This window comes from Corvus cornix, chromosome 2 (genome assembly GCF_000738735.6).
Source record: "Corvus cornix cornix isolate S_Up_H32 chromosome 2, ASM73873v5, whole genome shotgun sequence".
NCBI classification, from domain to species: domain Eukaryota; kingdom Metazoa; phylum Chordata; class Aves; order Passeriformes; family Corvidae; genus Corvus; species Corvus cornix.
The window spans coordinates 117,144,998-117,151,093 of record NC_046333.1 but is presented as its reverse complement, the minus strand read 5'-3'; the positions used below and the strand labels follow the sequence as shown (position 1 = coordinate 117,151,093).

General features: G+C 39.0%; 1 protein-coding gene across 1 annotated transcript in view; it reads right to left on the bottom strand.

Moving 5' to 3' along the window:
• CLVS1 (clavesin 1) overlaps positions 1-6,096 on the bottom strand; it is a 100,524-nt gene that overhangs the window by 76,319 nt on the left and 18,109 nt on the right. The gene's annotated exons all lie outside the window — the stretch shown is intronic.

Here is a 6,096-nt window from a genome sequence, read left to right as displayed (position 1 = left end):
GGGGAAAAGAAGCCCAGCCTGATCATCCTTATTCCCCTGACGCCAGTACAATTTTTTGATATATGCCAGCAATTCCCAGTTGGGTACAGATGAGTGTTGCAGGTGCAGCGTAGTCCTTGCCTTGGAATAATAATGTTATATAATTATTTTTGCAGAGCATCAAGTTTTCTTAGGAATTGCCAGTGAAAAACAATCTAAGTGATTCATAAACTATTAAAGTGAGTTGAGCTGAAAAGAGAATTTCATGTGAATTGTAATGTTAGGGATTCTGAAATAAAAGTTTCATTAATTCCTTATTAAAGAAGTTATCAGCAACTCCTAAATTACTCTGGCCTCTATACAATCTCCACTTATATGTGTGGAGACTTAGTCTCTTCTTTCTGGGAACTGCTGTTTCATGGGTTGCTGGAGAAGTTTCTGGGGGAAAGAGTTGCATTTTAAGTTTCTAACCAACTGGAAACTGTAAAATGATAATGTAATTTGTACTCTTCTATTTCTGTTTGTATTTCTTTTTATTATGAAGCTAACATAATTAATTCTAAATAATTTTTTCACGCTTCTATTAAGAATTTTCACATAGTCAATACAGAAAATTTCTGAAGAAATGCGATTAATTGAAGTCATTACTCTGTACTACTAATTCAATTGTAAATAGTTGTTAACGAAACAACATATGTAAGAATTAAGTTCAGAAAATAAGAGAAAAAGACCTGGTGCTTTTGAACTCAATGCACAGTGATGTCCTGCCAGACCCTATGCTGGTATTTGAAGGAGGCATCTCTGGGACCAGATAGCTGGAGCAGCCAGGACTTTTACTCCAAACACAAGCACTGAAATAAAGATACAGACAGCAGGGAGGCCCTGTTTTGTCAAAAGTCAGCCAAACAGAGGCAGAAAAAGGATCAGCAGACATTGACACAGCAAGTATAGTTACATGGCCTTGAGAAAAATTCCAGAAGTAAAACCCGAGTATTAGAGGCAAATGTGTAAATCTTGAACAAATAAATCACTCCTTGTTTTTACTTCTTCTTGTTTCTGGAAAGCATTTACATGCAGTCATTGTTACAAACTTGTTTGCAAAGAAATACCTGATTTTTTTCATCTTTTTCTTCCCGTAAAAAAAACCCCAGAAAGCCTTTAATTATTTTTTTACCTTTTAACTTTTTTTAAGTATCAAAGCCTACTTTTCAGGAGATGTCATCGGAGATGTCATCAGAGATGTTTGCACCCTAACAGGGAAGATATGGCTTTCAGAAGAATTAATATATTAAAGTTATAATTTGGTATCATGGGATGATTTGTTAAAATCACCAGGTTTCTTAATACTACACTGGTTGTCCTTTTTTTTTGTATGTTATTGTCTCAGAGTTTAGTCTATAATGAAAATTAGGCAGGGACAGTCCATTTCTATAGATCTCTGCACAGCCTTAGGACACATTCATTACAACAGCAGAATTAATTTTCTTAAAAGTAACTGTAGTACATACTTCTTTTTATTCTAGTCAATATTTTGACTTCACCAAAACATTACTAGAAAGACCTTATGCAGTATCAAAGAAGAACTACAAGTGATCAAGTCTTTGCAAAGTGAATCCAGAAATGTTGCGGTTAGTTTCACTCCACAAAAACACATTTCAGGGTCTCCGGGATTCTTCACCCTGATCTGGCAGAACTCTTGACCACTCCATTCCCTTGCATCAGGCTGACTTAGCTTTGGTTAATATTTTGCAATAGTGTTTAACAGCCAAGTGAATGCACTGCTTTTGTTTCTGCATGAGAAGTGTATTGAGTCATGACGTATTTAAGCAAATGCCTGATGCAAAGCGTATCAGAAGTGTCATTACTGATGAGGAGTACACAGAATGCCACAGTTACCTGTATCTTAGTTGCAAAATGTTTCCTAATATTTGGAAATATAATTCTGCTTAATATTTGGGATAATTTTGTTTTTATTCTATATATCCACTGATTACTACCATATTTTGTTAAGGTAAACTATTATACATAGGAAGAATTGTATCCCACCTCTTATTATCTTCAACTTGTATTACATTATCATATTTTCCAGACTTCTTGTTGTGCTATTCTTTCGTTGACTTAGTTCAGGCTTGTCTCTTGTGCTAGTGCTTAGCTTACAGGACAGTTGAGGTGGGTGACACTACTGGTGTCCTGCTGACAATGTTCCTGTAATACAGCTCAGACTCTTTGCTTCCTCAGTGGTATCACTTTACTGTGTATAACTCCATTTGTAGTCCATCTTTTGCCCCAAAACCCTTTTGTGCCCAGTCAATATTAGTTACCCACAAATACCTGATTTAACAAATCAAGAGGTGAGAAAATCCCAGCAGAGACAAACCTGTCAGCCAGGACTAAACCAGCAATGGCAGGTATGTCTGGTGTCTCACAAGTCTCCTTGGCTTTTAACAAGGAGCCTATATCTACTAAGCCTTTTTTTGAAGTAAATCCCAAAGTGATCCTGAAGTATTTTTAAATGATTCACATAAAATGTTCTCTGAAAGAAAGTGAATGTGCATGTACTCATTTTAGCAGAGAATAATAATAAGATGCTGGAAAAAGAAAAGGCACTCATTGGCAGCACAGCATACACAAATTGCCATTTCCCCCAGACTTGCAAAACTCTTCTATTCAAAGAGAATTGAAGGCTTTATCAGAATAAAAGTGAATTTGAATTACAGGAGCCAGCTCTAAGTGTCTTACATGTAAATGAGAACCTAAGGAATGGAAAGATTTCCCACCATCTCTTCCTAGGTCAGAGTTTATTCCTCCTTCTTTTCTAACTTTTCTAACATTAGTTTTCTAATGAATATTGAAGTACATTTGGAAGGAGGATTTTTCATCAGTCTCTTTCTCCTTTAATATAAATCACATTTTTCTTTTGTACCTGTACAACAGACAGGTCGGATCAACCCTGGGAAAGCAAGGCAATGCACACTTATGGAGAAACCTTGCAAAGTGGGAACAGCTTAGAGGATCGCAGCTCCAAGGTGCCTTAGATAGGTCTATCACACTCAGGTGTAGATTTTCCTAGTTAGAAATACCTATACAAAAGCAATCCTGTGGGCTAACACGTAGCCTAGCACTCTGAAGGGGTGCAGGACGCACACACACTCTGTAGATTGATCTGTGCGTATCTAATATACGTGATTGGCATCTCTTGGATTTGCTGCGAAAGGCAGCCAGGAAGAAGGAAACAGTGAAATGTTTAGCCCTGGCAAAGGGTGCAACTGTTCCTGATCACACCATGGAAGTGGTCTTGTGTTGTTACCCCTTTTTTTCACCTATGTTACTTCATTCATAGCGGAATTTATGGAATTCGGTTCCTCTACTGACATGGTATAAAACCAGAGGAGCTGAGATTGTGACCTTGTGAAAAGGAGCACAGGACTATCTGTAGGAAAGAATGAGGAAGATGTGGGGATAGCTGGAACACAATGAAGAAAAGCATATTGGCTTAAAAAGGTCAAAAAAAGTCTTGAACTTCCTGCTTCTTTAATGCAGACCATCAGGTCTTGGTGCAGTATGTGAGAATATGTATCTTTGAAAGTACATTGAGTGTGGTTCTATGGGATTGGACCAAAGGCTCTCCTGTGAGGAACAGGTCCTTAATAAGAGGTTTGACACACAGCAGGTTGGCAAGGTGTCTTGGGGTGACTTTATGATGTGTATCCCATATTGCTGTTCTATGCCCAGAAATTAATTTTGTGCCTTTCTATGCCTTTAAACTGAGCCTGAAAGGGGGGAGGAAAAACTGAGCAAAACTTCTTCAAAGCAGTTTGCAGCTTGTTCAAGGTCGCACAGAGATAGAGACGGCTCTCTGCGTTCAGCTGCGGCAGCAGAGCGAGAGTAGGGAAGCACCCAGCTTGCTGCTTTCCAGCCAGCTTTCGGCCAGTTTTTCAACTCCTTTTCCTCTGGAGAGTTGAACTTTTGTTTTCCTGGGACTTTGATTTTTTCCCTTCTTCTCTGCTGGACTGTTTCAACATCAGAATACATTGGGAGGACTTTCCACCGAGGCCTTGGCCCTGGAGGTGGGCCCACCACTTTGTCCTAGCTCCAAGGAGGTGGAGAGAGAGATCTATGGAAGGACTCTGAAATTTTCCCAGGTTTCTCTCAGCACAGCAAGAGGTTATATTATTCAGCATTATTATCCTTTCCCTGTGTGTTTGTTAAATAAATAGTTTTTATCTCTTTCATTTTCCTTCGAGGAAAATTAATTATTTCCTGAACCTGGTGGGGGAGGGATGGTTGTAACCTGACTTTTATCAGAGGATATATTTCTAAATTTGGCCAAACCGGCACACAAGGTTAAAAGAGAGAGCATACTAATTTGTTACTGAAAATCAAGTATTTTTTCTTAGGTATGTTGATACGACAGTCACTAGCTTCACTTTCAATCAAACCCTGAAATTTGGTCCCTAAAGAAGTATTATGGGATATTATATAAATGCCTTCCATATATACTCCATACATACCCTTTTCAAATAGGTTTTTATTGAACCTCTAGCATCATAACATTACTTGGTGCTGTGATTTATATCGCATTTGTGAAGGAAAATTGGCACCACATGTGTTAATACATGCACAGACATGCGCCATCCACTGCACTTCTGCAATGGAAAAGTGGAAAAGAGATACGATCTCTCTATGAAGAAAAAGATATTTGCATATTACCTTTCTCTTAAAAATGAATCTTTACTAGCTTGGGTTTGCTCAGCATGGGCAGTTTTCATAAGCAGTTATGTAGGAAATAGTGTCAGCAAGAGGATAACTGGCTTGCTTTGCCCTCTGTCCCTGCAACAAATGGACCCCCCAGGAAGTTTCCAGAGCGGAGATTATCATGGTCTGTGAACAAGGGGTAGTTACTTTTTGCTGCCTCTGTGGTTGCTGCACTTAATAAAAACAAAAGCTGTGAGAGTGCAATCAGAATTTAAGACCAAAATTTCCTCTGTCTTAACAAGTGATTCAATTTTCTCATCTTTAAGAATCAAATCTCCAGTCATGACATATTAATTATGATGCTCCAACTCTTTTATTGGATTACCATGACAGAGGAGGCAAAATACAGAAGATCTTCAACAATTCAATTTTTTAACTAGTTTATTGGAATGACTTTACTCCTCCATCCTTTCCCCTGTCCTCCTATTGTATCTGCTTGGTTATATTTTTAGGTGTATGTGGCAGATGGGTGCTGGTACCACTTAATTTCGCACATCACTGAGAGCATACCATGGTCATGGCACTCTCACCAGCACAACCACAGGGCCAACTGTGTCTCCCTCACCCTCCAGCTTCACCATGGCAAAGAAATACCCTGAGGCAGGGTGACTGTGGTGGCAGGGTAGAATTTACCCCAGTGTGCTGTTCAGCTATTTCATGCAACTGAGCAGCCACCCACAACATTGACATCCCGACCAAATTCATGCTGTCTGTTGTAACTCCTGTGGGATCACCTGGTCTGCTAACAGCACCAGTTCCTAAGCACCCCTTGTGCTGCTCTGAGGGTGCTGAAATTGGAGGATGCTCAGCACTTGCCAGAGTGAAAAGAGTAGATATTTCAATGTAAAATGCAATTGACACAGGGCTCAGAGTTCAGAGGAAAAAGTCTAAAATAAATCATGGCCTGGGGAAATAATATATCAAGGAAGTATTAAAATTTAAAAATTTCAAATGTATTTCAGGATTCCAGCTCAGTACTTCCACTATTTTCTGATGCTTCTACTGCATGTAGCTTATTAAATAGCTTTGTAGAGAATTAACTTTTTTTTCCTTCCCTGACTCTTTGCAGTCTGTTCCTGCTGCAATGCTTGACTTTGCCTTAGTTGCTTTTAGTTAGGTTGGAAAGTTAGAAAGTGATCAGGATATTAGATATTGAGAAAACTTGATTTGGGAAGTGCTCTGACAAAAAAAGTGTTCTGGTCTCTTCCTACACAGCCTAACCTCAAAAAGTGGCTATTTATAAGAGCCTTCATTCATGGTTTCCAGCAGTTTCCAAAGTCCAAAAGGGCAAAGAACCACGCCAAGACAGATGTCATGTTGCTTGGCTTCCTACTATTCTGTAGATGTAGCTCTGTTATGGTG